This window comes from Rana temporaria, chromosome 8 (assembly GCF_905171775.1).
Source record: "Rana temporaria chromosome 8, aRanTem1.1, whole genome shotgun sequence".
Taxonomy (NCBI): Eukaryota; Metazoa; Chordata; class Amphibia; order Anura; family Ranidae; genus Rana; species Rana temporaria.
The window spans coordinates 15,731,698-15,746,201 of NC_053496.1; positions in this window are offsets into that span (position 1 = coordinate 15,731,698).

The following is a 14,504-nucleotide window of genomic DNA, read 5'->3' on the forward strand; positions in this document are numbered from 1 at the left end:
GTGAGAGTTTTAGGCCTTTTTTGGAGGGTTTTTCTTCTGGCAAAACAGATTAGGATCTCAAGCGGGGATGAAGAATGTCGTCCCCGATTTTGATTTCCTGGATGACTTTGCCCACATTTTCCAAATCTTTCCCCCTTTCCCCTTCACTGTGAACGCAATAGACATTTTCAGGTTAGGGCCCAGCACATATATGACACTTAGAAATAGGGAGGGTTGTTTTGTTCTTTTTTTGTTTTTCGCTTATATTTATTATAATTGATATGTTGTTTGACTCGATGTTTCCCTTCCACCGTATTTATGCGGACTGATTTGAAGGGATTCTTTGTCATAATTGAGATTTTGATATTTGTTTTTCTTTTTTGCACTTAACCTAAATTTGCTCTCTTGGTTCTATAGCTCGGAGGTGTGGGTCACGGGCCAACCACCCCGGTCGAGTGGACATCGATGTCTCTATGGCTATTATGCAGGTTGTTTTCCATTTTTCCTCAATTTGTTTGACTCATCAGCTGCCAGGGGAGACTTTGGGCTTTGTACCCAAATGTCATTAAATTTACCGAAAAGGGGGATAGTCATATCCCCTTGGGTAGATATAGAAGGCAGCTGTGGCTTTTTTCTCCCAAAGGTCTCCCAGTGGTTCACTCAAGAACTACAGGAGAATAGTGCCTTACCATAACACACACAAACTTGGGCTCGATTTTGCCCTTATGATGACTGTTTCAAACTGTGATCAAGGTCATCTTTTGAACGTTTTTATCCTCCTACTATCACCCCTTATAGTTGCACCCTTTTCAATCAAGTTGCTACTCTCTAACAAGACATACAATCAAACGTCCAATTCAGGTCTATGCCCCTTTGTAAAATGGCCGCCGGGGAACTTCCGGATCCGGCTGAGAGGTTTTCAGATATCCCTGATTTAACCAACCAATAAAATGGCTACGGGGGCGAAGTGTATGGCAATCGAATTGCAATTGAATGGCAATTCGCGATGGCGAGTCGAGTGACAACTTAGTCCCATTGGGGTGGCATTCGAGTGGCAATCGAATGGCAATTCACAACGGTGAATCGATTGGCACTCGAATCCCATTACCAAAATGGCCGCGGCGATACTTCCGGTCCCGGAAATGACGCGGATCGGTATACACTGAATGACGGCGCTACAATGCGCCTTGTAACAGCGGCGGTTTGCTTGAAAACAATAAGGAGCCACACATGGCTTCTCAGGAATAACATGTTTCAATTGATGGGTGATGAGGGGGAGGACTACAGCACCTGAATACAGTTAAGGTAAGTACTTAAGGAGGGCCAAGAGGGTTGGGTGGTGTCATTCCCTCTCCATATGTAGGAGAACAAGGAGCTGTCTTTCCTCTCCAAGGGGAATCTGTCTGGGCAACCCAAATCTTTTCAGGATTTACCTGCACCCGGCTCTCCCCTTCTTTGGATACAAAGACTTCAAACTACTGGTGGTGAGTTTTCCATGAACGGTTTGGAATACAATTCCCAACCAGTTATTTGAGGCTCAAATGCTGGGTTATTATTTTTGACACAAGCTTTTGATATATCTCCTTTATATAGGACTGCAAAAACACCACCCAAATTGAACCAATTGGTTCTATCCACTCTATGAGTGACATTCAAATGGGGATTTGTTTTAAATGGTGCAACCTGCCATAGGAGACACCGGCGTCCCTGAACACCCGGGGGCCTTCTGCCCCACACTCCTGGGCGTGGAGCTTTTTAAGCAATAGGTGAGTCCTCTTCATTGTGAATTATGCCTTTTCCCTACTCGAGGAAGAGGATGTGTATGTGCTTTTGCACTTCAATGGAGAGAATACAATGATTTAATGTGAATGTATTTAAAATATTTTTTGCTCTACTCTAGATGCAATACTTGTTTTATGCCTTGATGAAGGATGCGTAGCATTCGAAACGCGTCGGCCTTTCAGCTACAACTTTACCTCCCTTATGGTGATGGTACCGTATGCCGGACAGTATCTGCATCATCCATGTTTTGTTTTTGTACTATGTATATTCCTATAATGCTCGAGATATTTTTGTACATGTTGTAACTATTTTTGTAATAAATTGTTATTTTTTCATATATATTTTTGAAAATTTTATTCGTTGCCTATACAATCCCACTTCATGAGGTATTTTCGATATAAACTGAAGCATCGTAAACACAGGTTACGATGCTCAGTTATGTGAATGGACAGAGTCAGTGATCACTGACTCTGTCCATTCGGAAAAGGTAGGAGCCGGATTTAGCGGTTCCTACCTCCGCTCTCCATCCTCACAAATTGAGGAGGGTGATCGGCACGGACGGGGGGGAGAAAAGAGCGGCACGGACGGGGGAGAGAAGAGCGACATGGACGGGGGTGGGGGAGAGAAGAGCGGCACGGACAGGGGGGGGGGAGAGAAGAGCGGCACGGGGGGGGGGGGAGAATAGCGGCACTGACAGGGGGAGAGGAAAGACTGCACGGAGCACGGGAGGGGAGGAAAGACTGCACGGAGCACGGGGGAGGAAAGACTGCACGGAGCACGGGGGGAGGAAAGACTGCACGGAGCACGGGGGGAGGAAAGACTGCACGGAGCACGGGGGGAGGAAAGACTGCACGGAGCACGGGGGGAGGAAAGACTGCACGGAGCAGAAGACAGCCCAGGTATCGGCTTAGGCATCGGAGCATTTCCCCAGAGTACAAGTACTCGGGGGAAATGCTCGGTATCGGTACCGATACCGATACTAGTATCGGTATTAGGACATCCCTAGTTGTATATAAAATGCACTTTTTATCTTTCAAATGTTGTTTTCCAGTGCTAAACCGTTCATCCAAATTCTAAATTGCTGCATTTGTAAATTTCAAAAGCCAATATAATGGAATAATAGTGACGGCTTGTGTCTTGTTTTTTTTTGTAGAATTCTCCTTTAAGAGGGCGTGGCAAGGGGGTGTGTCCTATGCCTGCATACTTTTGCTAATTGTTTTGTTCCTCGTTCCCATCTCAAAAAGTTGGTAGTTATGCAAGGATGATGAGGATTCTTCTTTAAATGCAACAGCCGGTCTGGAGGTACTGGGGAAGGAGTCGGGGCTTGAGCCACTGATGCATTTAACCCCTCACCTTCTGCACTTATCTGCCCATTTATGGACCAGGGCAATTTTTACATTTCTGTCACAGGCCTGTTGATTTTGCAATAGCTGCCATTCCTTAAAACGAAGCTTCACCCAAAAGGGTAGTCTCCACTTGTTTGCCTCCCCCCGCCCCCCTCCACTGCTATATATGGCACCTTTTGAGGGGGAGGGGGGAGTGGGCAACTGGTTTTGACAGGTACTCGCTCCAACTTCCAGCTGATCTCACCGCTGCGAAGTCAACCGGAAGTTGGGCCCCCCCCCCTCCACCGGGCCATTTACAAAGCGCAGCGCTCTTTGCACATGCACAGTAGGAAACCAGCTGTAAAGCCCCAAGAGGAGAATAAGGGGGATATGATCCACATGTACTAATATATAAGGGGTCCATATAGTGAACTTGGTGGTGAGTTATTCACTTTACGGTCATCACAGAGGACAAGGGGGGACTCTTTACGTCTAGAGGATCTCCAAATACGGAAAGGTTTCTTCACAGTAAGAGCTGTGAAAATGTGGAACAGACTCCCTCCAGAGGTGGTTCTAGCTTTAAGAAAAGTCTGGATTCTTTCCTAAATGTACATAATATTACTGAGTACTGACATTTATAGGTAACGTTGATCCGGGGAAAATCCGATTACCTCTCGGGGGATCAGGAATGATTTTTTTCCCCTGCTGTTGAAAATTGGATCATGCTCTGCTGGGAGTCTTCGCCTTCCTCTGAATCAACTGTGGGTATAGAATTGGGTATATGGGATTTTATTATTTTATTTATTTTTATGGTGCGCGTGCCTGCCGCGAGCTCCCTAAGTGTACCCGTGATCGTGTCACGAAGCGGCAGAACGGGGGGGGGGGTGCCTGTGTAAATAAGGCATCTCCCTGTTCTGCCTAGTTACAGGACACTGATCTAATGCTCCCTCTCATCGGGAGAAGTGATCAGTATCATGTCACTGGTAGCCCAACCCCCACACAGTCAGAATGAATGAATGAAAAAACTTATATAGCGCGGCACATGCGAACTAAATCGCCTCTGGGCACTTGTTGTTCCTGTCTTTCTTGATATCAAAAGAGATGAGTTTTGATCTTTCTTCTGAAGGTCAGGTGGTTTTCCTCCAACCGAATGCTGGTTGGTAAAGCGTTCCATAGTCTGGGACCTTGGAGCGCAAATCTTCTTTCTCCTTTGGACTTGAATTTGGCTTTGGGTATCTGAAGCAGATTTTGGTTGGTGGATCGCAGAATGCGATTGGCGTTGTGAGCTTTTATCTTTTCGCATAGATATTGCGGAGCCTTCCCATGGATGCACTTATGTGTCAGGCAGAGTGCTTTAAAAGCAATTCTGTCCTTTACTGGCAACCAGTGAAGGGTTCTCAACGAGGGTGAGATAGATTCCCACGGTTTTTTCCCAGTCACAAGTCTGGCGGCCGTATTTAGTACGACTTGCAGGCGAGCGATTTGGTACTTTGGGAGTCCAAGATAGAGGGCATTTGCATAGTCCAGCCTGGAGTTTACAATTGTTCCCACCAAGACTGCTACGTCTTCTTTGGGAATAAATGGAATTAGTCTGCGTAGTAGGCGCAGCAGATGGTGAGATCCGCTGACTACTGACCCTATTTGTGCGTCCATTGTCATGTAGGTGTCGAAGATGACCCCGAGACTTTTGACTTTGGAGCTAGGGGTGATGATTTGGCCCAGAATTGGCGGCGGTGTCCAGGTTGTTGCCAGTTGACTCTTACGGCTGGCGTGTAACAGAAGAAGTTCTGTTTTGGAACTGTTGAGTTTAAGATAACTCTTAATCATCCAGTTTTCTATCAAAGAGAGGCATGTCTCTAGATTTGGATGATGATCCTTTTTGTTGCGGATGCGAAAATACAGTTGAGTGTCGTCTGCATATGAGTGATAAAGTAGTTTTTGGCTACTGATGATTTCAAAAAGAGGGCGAAGGTAGATATTGAAGAGCACCGGCGACAGGGGGGATCCCTGGGGGACTCCGCATGATACCGTGCGTTTTTCAGAAGTGAAAGGTCCCAATTTCACTGTTTGTGATCGGTTTTCCAGAAAGGAGGCGAACCATGCTAAATCACCTTCTGCGACTCTGGCTACTTCAGCTAGCCGAGTCAGTAATAGTTTGTGGTCTAACGTGTCGAAAGCTGCGCTTAGGTCCAACAGAACCAGGAGACAGGGTTCTCCTTCGTCTGCGGCCTCGAGGGCGTCATCCCAAATTTTGAGCAATGCTGTTTCCGTCCCGTATCCGGGACGGAAACCCGATTGAAATGGATCAAGTAGATTATGGGTATCCAGATGCTGTTGCAGCTGTTGTACCACTACTTTTTCCATTACCTTGGAGAGGGCGGTTAGGCCTGTTATCGGACGGCGGTGAATTGGGTCCTTGGGGTCTAGGGTGGGTTTCTTCAAGATGGGCTGGATTGTGCCCTCTTTCAGCTGCGAGGGCACTATGCCTTCCTTGAATGACTGATTTATAAGCTGCGTGATAGGCGGCGCCAGGATATCGGCACATTCCTTCAGCAGTTTAGCGGGGATAATATCATTAGGCGCTGTGCTGTTTCGCAAAGTACCGATGATATTTTTAACGGCATCGATGGAGATGGAATCACTCCCTAGGACACACTTAACCCCTTCCTCGCCCCCTACTGGTAAACCCCTTTATTGCCAGTGTCATTTACACAGTAATCAGTGAATTTTTATAGCACTGATCGCTGTATTAATGACAGTGGTCCCAAAATAGCATCAAAAGTATCCGATGTGTCCGCCATAATGTCGCAGTCATGATAAAAATCGCAGATCGCCGCCATTACTAATAAAAAAATAATAATAAAAATGCCATAAAACTATCCCCTATTATGTAGATGCTATGGCCCAGATCCACGTAGCGCGGCGTAAGTCCGGCGTAGTGTATCTCAGATACACTACGCCGCTGTAACTTACAGCGGATTTCCCGTATCCACAAAGAATTTGCGCCGTAAGTTACGGCGGCGTAGTGTAAATGTGTCGTCGTAAGGGCGCGCAATTCAAATCACTAAGTTGTGGGCGTGTTTTATGTCAATACGTCTTGACCCCACGTAAAATTACGTTTTTTTTTTACGGCGCATGCGCCGTCCGTGGGGGTATCCCAGTGCGCATGCTCCAAATTAACCCGCAACAAGCCAATGCTTTCGACGTGAACGTAATTCTACGCAACCCCTATTCGCAAACGTTTTACGCAAACGACGGAAAATTTGACGCTGGCCCGACGTCCATACTTAACATTGGCTACGCCTCATATAGCAGGAGTAACTTTACGCCGGAAAAAGCCTTACGTAAACATCGTAAAAAAATGCGCCGGGCAGACGTACGTTTGAGAATCGGCGTATCTAGCTAATTTGCATACTCGACGCGGAAATCGACGGAAGCGCCACCTAGCGACCAGCGTAAATATGCACCTTAGATCCGACGGCGTACTAAGACGTACGTCAGTCGGATCTAGCCCACATTCAGGTGTATCTTGTTTTGTGGATACAAAACAAAGATACAACGGCGCATCGTAGAACTTACGCGGCGAATTAATAGATACGCCGCCGTAAGTTCTTTGTGGATCTGGCCCCTTAACTTTTGCGCAAACCAGTCAATAAACGCTTATTATCAAAAATATGTAGAAGAATACGGATCGGCCTAAACTGAGAAAAAAAATATTTTATATATTTTTTGGGGGATATTTATTATAGCAAAAAGAAAAAAAATATTGCTTTATTTTTAAAATTGTCACATAAGGCAGCGCGCCCCATTCACCAGAAGACACTGCGACGGAGGACGAGGAAGAAGACGACCACGGTGGAGAAAGAGGCAGAAGGGCTAGTTCCACATAGCAACAGCCCTTTCTGGTGAGTATAAAAAAGTATTTCAAGAAAAAAAATAAAAAATTAAGGTGGAACTCCACTTTAATTAAATCCACAACTGCTTTTTTTTACAACTAACATTGCTTTATATTAGCTCTTACAAAATTGACAAATGCAGAAATTTTGAATTTGGATGAAAGGTTTAGCATTTGATAGATAAAAAGTGCATTTTATATACCGTATTTATCGGCGTATACCGCGCACTATTTTGCCCTGAAAATCAGGGCAAAATCGTGGGTGCGCGATATACGCCGATACCCGCTTTCCCGCCACGAGTTTGATACTGCGCCGGCATATACCGAGCGCAGTACACTCGTGTATCTTCGGGCAGGCTCGGCGCCTCACACGCTGACGTCTGAGCGTACAGGACGTCAGCGCGAGAGTTGCCGAGCCTGCCCGAAAATACACGAGTGTACTGTGCTCGGTATATGTCGGCGCAGTATTCAAACTCGGCGCGGGAAATGAGCGGGGAGGACGCGAGGACGCCGCAGAAGGACGCCGGACCCGACGAAGAGGACACCCGAAGCCGCAGAAGGACGCCGGGACCCGACGAAGAGGACACCCGAAGCCGCAGAAGGACGCCGGACCCGACGAAGAGGTCACCCGAAACCGCAGAAGGACGCCGGACCCGACGAGGCCCGCCGATGGACGCCGCGCAAGACACCAAAACTGTAAGTACAAAAAAAAAGTTTTTTCCACAGGATTCACGGCAAGCACGATAAATACAGTACATCTATATAGATCAGACCAAAATGAGGGACAACTGAGGAGGAAAGGGGGGACAGAGGGACATTGTTCCAAATCAGGGACAGTCCTTCCAGTGGCATAGCGTGAATTGTCAGCGCCTGGGGCGAGGCAAATATTTTGCACCCCCCCCCCCCCGACCCGTGGACTTACCTATTTTCAGCTAGCTCCTATCTGGTCACATGATCCACTGTGTGAGACAGCGGTGGCTGTAGGGAAGAGGAGAGTGTGCTTGATAATGACTGGTAAAGCCTGGAGTGGTGACATCATGCATATGTTCTTATGTTCCATCTGTTGTTGGTGCTCCCTCCTCTCCACACTCGTGACAGCACCCCTTTAAATTTTTGCGCCTGGGGCGGTGGCCCCCCTCGCACCCCCCAACGCTACGCCACTGAGTCCCTCCAAATCAGGGACAGTTGGGAGCTATGTGACAGTGTTACTCTTTAGAGGGTTAAATGGAGAAACAGAGGGAAAACATGAAGATCAGTCTATAGCAGTGTTCCAGGAGTCACTTGAACAGTATAGAGCAGGGCTGGTTGAGAAATTAAGAAGTGCCAGAAAATGTATATCAGAAGATGAGGACAACACTCTTGACAGTATACAACCTTTGTAACAGATTGCCACTCGTAATGATGGTAGCAGATGGCGAGCTATGATACATCTACATCTATGATACATCTACAGTGACTTGAAAAAGTATTCATACCCCTTGAAATTTTCCACATTTTGTCATCTTACAACCAAAAATGTAAATGTTTTTTATTGGGATTTGATGTGATAGACCAACACAAAGTGTCACATAATTGTGAAGTGGAAGGAAAATGATAAATGTTTACAATATTTTCTACAAATAAATATGTGAAAGGTGTGGGGGGTACATTTGTATGGCGCCCCCCGGAGTCAATACTTTGTAGAACAGCCTTTTACTGCAATTACAGCTGCAAGTATTTTTGAGGATGTGTCTACCAGCTTTGCACATCTAGAGAGGGACATTTCTGCCCATTCTTCTTCTTTGTAAAATATCTCAAGCTCTGTCAGATTGGATGGAGAGCGTCTGTGATCAACAATTTTCAAGTCTTGCCACAGATTCTCAATGTGATTTAGGTCTGGACTGTGACTGGGTCATCCTAACACATGAATATGCTTTGATGTAAACCATTCCATTGTAGCTCTGGCTGTATGTTTAGGGTCGTTGTTCTGCTGGAAGGTGAACCTCCGCCCCAGTCTCAAGTCTTTTGTAGACTCGTAACAGGGTTTCTTCTAAGATTGCCCTGTATTTGGCTCCATTCATCTTCCCATCAACTCTGATCTGCTTCCCTGTCCCTGCTGAAGAAAAACATCCCCACCACATGATGCTGCCACCACCATGTTTCACAGTGGGGATGGTGTGTTCAGGGTGATGAGCAGTGTTAATTTTCCGCCACACAAAGCGTTTTGCTTTTAGGCCAAAAAGTTAGATTTTGGTCTCATCTGACCAGAGCACCTTCTTCCACATGTGTCCCCCACATGGCTTCTCTCAAACTGCAAACTGGACTTCTTATGTCTTTCTTTCACCAATGTCTTTCTTCTTGTCACTCTTCCATAAAGGGCAGATTTGTGGAGAGACCACTAATAGTTGTCCTGTGGACAGATTCTCCCACCTGAGCTGTGGATCTCTGCAGCTCCTCCAGAGTTACCATGGACCTCTTGGCTGCTTCTCTGATGAATGTTCTCCTTGCCCGGCCCGGTCAGTTTAGATGGACGGCCATGTCTTGGTAGGTTTTCAGTTGTGCCATACTCTTTCCATTTTCTGATGATGGATTGAACAGAGCTCAGTGAGATGTTCCAAGCTTGGGATTTTTTTTTATAACCTAACCCTGCTTTATACTTCTCCACAACTTTATCCCTGACCTGTCTGGTGTGTTTCTTGGCCTTCATGATGCTGTTTGTTCATTAAGGTTCTCTAACAAACCTCTGAGGGCTTCACAGAACAATTGAATTTATACCGAGATTAAATGTAACACAGGTGGACTCTATTTAGTAATTGGGTGGCTTCTGATAGCAATTTGTTCCACTAGATTTTAGTTAGGGGTATCAGAGTAAAGGGGGCTGAATACAAATGCACGCCACACTTTTCACATATTGTTTTGTAAAAAAAATTGAAAACCATTTATCATTTTCCTTCCACTTCACATTTATGTGCCACTTTGTGTTGGTCCATCACATAAAATACATTTAAGTTTTTTGGTTGTGACATGACAAAATGTGGAAAATTTCAAGGGGTATGATTACTTTTTCAAGGCACTGTAAGGGTCTCAGCATTGCTGCCTATAGAGCCTCTGTTCTGATCACACGATTTCTGCTTTTATCAAACCTGAACATATGGCAAAGTTCCTTTTAATATTTACAGTAGTTATCGGTTTTCTTAAAATAAATTTGCAGCTGGCAGTTTTCCCTCTGAAATCAAACTCTTGAAAAGCACAATAATAAAAAAAAAAAAAGGTCCCGTAGCTCTTCTAGGACTTGTTCACACTGCTGCCCCCTCCTGGCAAAGTTTGGGTATTTAAAAGGCAGTTGCATTGGAAATTTGGCTTCCTATCACTGGTATAGTACAGATCTAATCACTATAGTAGCCAAAAGTACAACCCCTGAATAAGGGAGCAGCATAAGGCAGGTCTGTAGATGTCATATTTAGTTTTGGGGCCAGATTCTCAGTGGAGATACGACGGCGTATCTCCAGATATGCCGTTGTATCTTTGCGTTGTGCCGTCGTATCTATGCGCCTGATTCATAGAGTCAGTTACGCATAGATATCCGTTAGATCCAACAGGCGTAAGTCTCTTACGCCGTTGGATCGTAACTGCATTTTTACGCTGGCCGCTAGGGGCGTGTACGCTGATTTACGCGCCCAAATATGTAAATTAGCTAGATACGCGAATTCCCTAACGTACCCACGGCCGACGCAGTAAAGTTACGCCGTTTACGTTAGGCTTTTCCCGGCGTATAGTTAGCCCTGCTATATGGTGGGGTAAGTGCGGCGTAACAATGTTAAGTATGGCCGTCGTTCCCGCGTCGAAATTTGAAAAAGTTACGTCGTTTGCGTAAGTTGTCCGTGAATGGGGCTGGACGTCATTTACGTTCACGTCAAAACCAATGACGTCCTTGCGGCGTACTTTGGAGCAATGCACACTGGGAAATTCCACGGAAAAAACTTCAATCACGTCGGGTCACAGAAGATTTACATAAAACACTCCCCCCCTTCCACATTTGAATTACGCGCGTTTACGCCGGCCCCATTTACGCTACGCCGCCGCAACTTACGGAGCAAGTGCTTTGTGAATACTGCACTTGCTCCTGTAAGTTGCGTCGGCATAGCGTAAATACGCTACGCTGCGCCGCCGTAACTATGCGCGCCCCTACCTAGCCCAGTGATAATAGCGCGTGTCATGTGACCATTACATGATAACTCTTCTTAGCGGCATTCTTTAAAGCAGGGGTTCACCCTAAAAAAAAATTCTAACATTACATCCAGCATACTAACGACATGTAAAGTATGCTGGTATTTTTTATAGGATGTGAATTTCACCAGACGTCAATCAGCTAAGCTTTCAATAGGAACGCCCAGTCCCGCGGGAATCAGAAGCCGGAAGCCTGGGCGAAAATAACAATTAAACGGTATGTACGGAGAAAAAAAAAAAATACCAGCATACTTTACATATCGTTAGTATGCTGGATGTAATGTTAGAATTTTTTTTTAGGGTGAACCCCCGCTTTAACCACGTGTCCCCCGAGGATGTCATATGACGTCCTCGAGTTTGTGCGGTGATATCTGAATGATGGGTGCAGCTACAGGCATCATTCAGATATCACCGTCTTCAGCCGGCGATTCTCTGCACCATAAGTTCCGTCCCCCTCCCCCCGCCATCCGGTGCTTCTCCGGGCTCTCCCGTGCCATCGGGGGCCCGGAGAACGAATCGGCCGGCACTGGCTGGGAAGCATAGAGATGACTGGTGACCAGATGGTCACCAGTCATCTCTATGACCGTCGGAGGCCCGGGCGCGACGTTACACACACACACAGCTCCCGGTTCTCGCTCTGTAACGAGCGATCGCGGGTGCCCGGCGGTGATCACGCGCGTCGGCACCAGGGAATGTTCCGATACTTGGCAGACTGCCCGGATTTTTTCTTCCTTTCGTTTGATGGCTGAGAACAGAGAGAATTTTCTGCATAGAAAGATCGGTAAATACTTTGTCAAGATTGCAACAGGGGAAAAAAATTGCGATAACGATTAACTGTGCAGCTCTAATGTCCAGAGTGCTAGAAAAATAGATTTTTGATTTCCCCGGAGATAGGCTTTAAAGGAGAAGTCCAGCCTGAGCTTGTTACAGGAGTGCAATTTGTTTTGCGCTCCTGTGACCAGTTTTTAGTGGAGAGCGAACTGAAGTACGCTCTCTGCTGACATCACTGGAATCAGTCCAGGCACCGCGTCATCCTGACTTCCAAGTCTGGATCCGCCAGGTGCCTAGACTGATTTCAGTCTCAGCCTCTCAGCGAGCCGCTCCCCGCCTCCAGTGAGCGCAGGGGGCAGAGCAGAGAGCTGCTGATTGACAAAACCCTTCTGTGCGCAGCAGCCCCCCTAATACTTACCTGAGCCCCATCTCAATCCAGCGATCAGAGTTTCCGCTGTCTCCCTCCTAATTGGCTGAGACAGCAAACGGGAAACCATTGGCTCTTACTGCTGTCAAAATCATTGAGCCAATGAGAAGAGATAGGAGGCAGGGTCAAGCCACAGCTCCATGTCTGAATAGACACACGGGCTCTGGTGCCCCCCATAGCAAGCTAGTATTACTTTTATACCCCTTTCACACAGGGGTGCTTAAGCGCTAAAAATAGCACCTGAAAAGCGCATCTCAAGCCTCCCCAGCGTGAAGGCCTGAGTGCTTACACACCGGGGCGGTGCGCTTGCAGGGTGGGGGGAAAAAAAGTCCTGCAAGCGGCATCTTTGGGGCAGTGCGGGAGCGTTGTACAGTACAGTATATATTTATATGAACTATTATTGATTTCTATATTTGCATTATAGAGAATGTATATCTTCCCTTCCCCTGAGGAAGGAGATAAAGCAGACTCTGAAACGCGTTGGGTAAAGGATATCTCTTCTGTATTGTCAATCATGTTACAGTTGGTGCATTCTCTCAGTTGCTTATTGCCATATACATTGCATGTTACCATTTTAAATCCTGTGTTATTAATAAAAAAAAAATTCTACTCTACTTTACGATTGTTATACGAGTTCACGTGTCTTTATAGTCCAATTCCAAGGGGAAACATGTTTCTTGAACCTACCTGACGGGCCCCCCCCTCCTCTGAAAAAAAATCAAATGATATTTTTTCTAAAATGCAACAGCAGCGATGCCATGAAAGAAATTATACCCCCCACCGAACCAGACCCATTCAAGTGAATAGAGGTACGGAGGCAATGTCTGCACCCCCACAGTGAGCAATCAGTATGGATCGCTCACTGGCCCAGATTCAGGTAGAATTTGCCCCTTTTTTACGGAGGCACAGGGCAGCGTTTTTGCCCTGCGCCCCCGCAAATTATCTGCGCTGCGCGCGATTCACGGAGCAGTGGCTCCGTAAATTGCGTGTGCGCTCTTTAAAATTGCCCTGCGTAAGGGCGCCTAATGTAAATGATCCCGTAGGGGGCGGGAATCATTTAAATTAGGCGCGCTCCAGCGCCGAGCGTAGAGCGCATGCTCCGTCGGGAAACTTTCCCGACGTGCATTGCGGCAAATGACGTCGCAAGGACGTCGTTGGCTTCAAAGTGAACGTGAATGGCATCCAGCGCCATTCACGAATCACTTACGCAAACGACGTGAAATTCAAATTTCACGACGCGGGAACGGCGTGTATACTTTAGCATTGGCTGCCCCTACTATTAGAAGGGGCAGCCTTACGCTAAAGACGCCGTACGGAAACTCCGTACCTTGCGTACGCAGGGCCTGCGCAACATTGTGAATCGGTGTTAGTATGCAATTTGCATACTATACACTGAGCACAATGGGAGCGCCCCCTAGCGGTCATCGCAAGAATGCAGCCTAAAATCTGCCTGGCATAAGAGCCTTATGCCACGCAGATTTTAGGCTGCAGTCGGCGTTAATGTTCCTGAATCAGGAGCATTCGAAACGCCGGAGCAAGTCAGCAATTGCGCTGCGTAACCTATGGTTACGCAGGCGCAATTGCTTCTTGAATCTGGGCCACTGTGTCCATTCAGGACGGTAAGCCCCCATGTGCCCTCAGAAGCTGCTGGTTGGAGAGGAGTGAAAATGCAAGCACTGCGGGGAAAAGGGCGCACAGGGGTCCCAGGCAGCAGGGAGCAGAGACACTAGAACAGATCCCCCTGCAATAAGCAATAATACAGTACAGCCGGCTCATCTGCTTGGCAGGTGCCCAGGACCCCCTTATAAACTGATGAGGCCTGGACCCAGTACAGGAGAGCTAGCTGAACTGCCTTATCAGTGGCCCTGGATGGGAATATGGACAACTACCTCCCTACAGGACACAACAGGGACTGGCAAAAGAAAGCCAGAAGTGTAGCAGTGAACCGTTCAGCCAGAATCCCCAGGAGTGTAGTGTAGGGATCAGCAGATATCGTTTTTCGGTGCCGATACGATACCGATATTTTGGTCACCTCTCCTGCCGATAGCATGTGCCGATATTTTGTACATTTATAGCCAGATTCAGGTAGGGCGCCGCATCTTTAAGGCGGCGTATCATA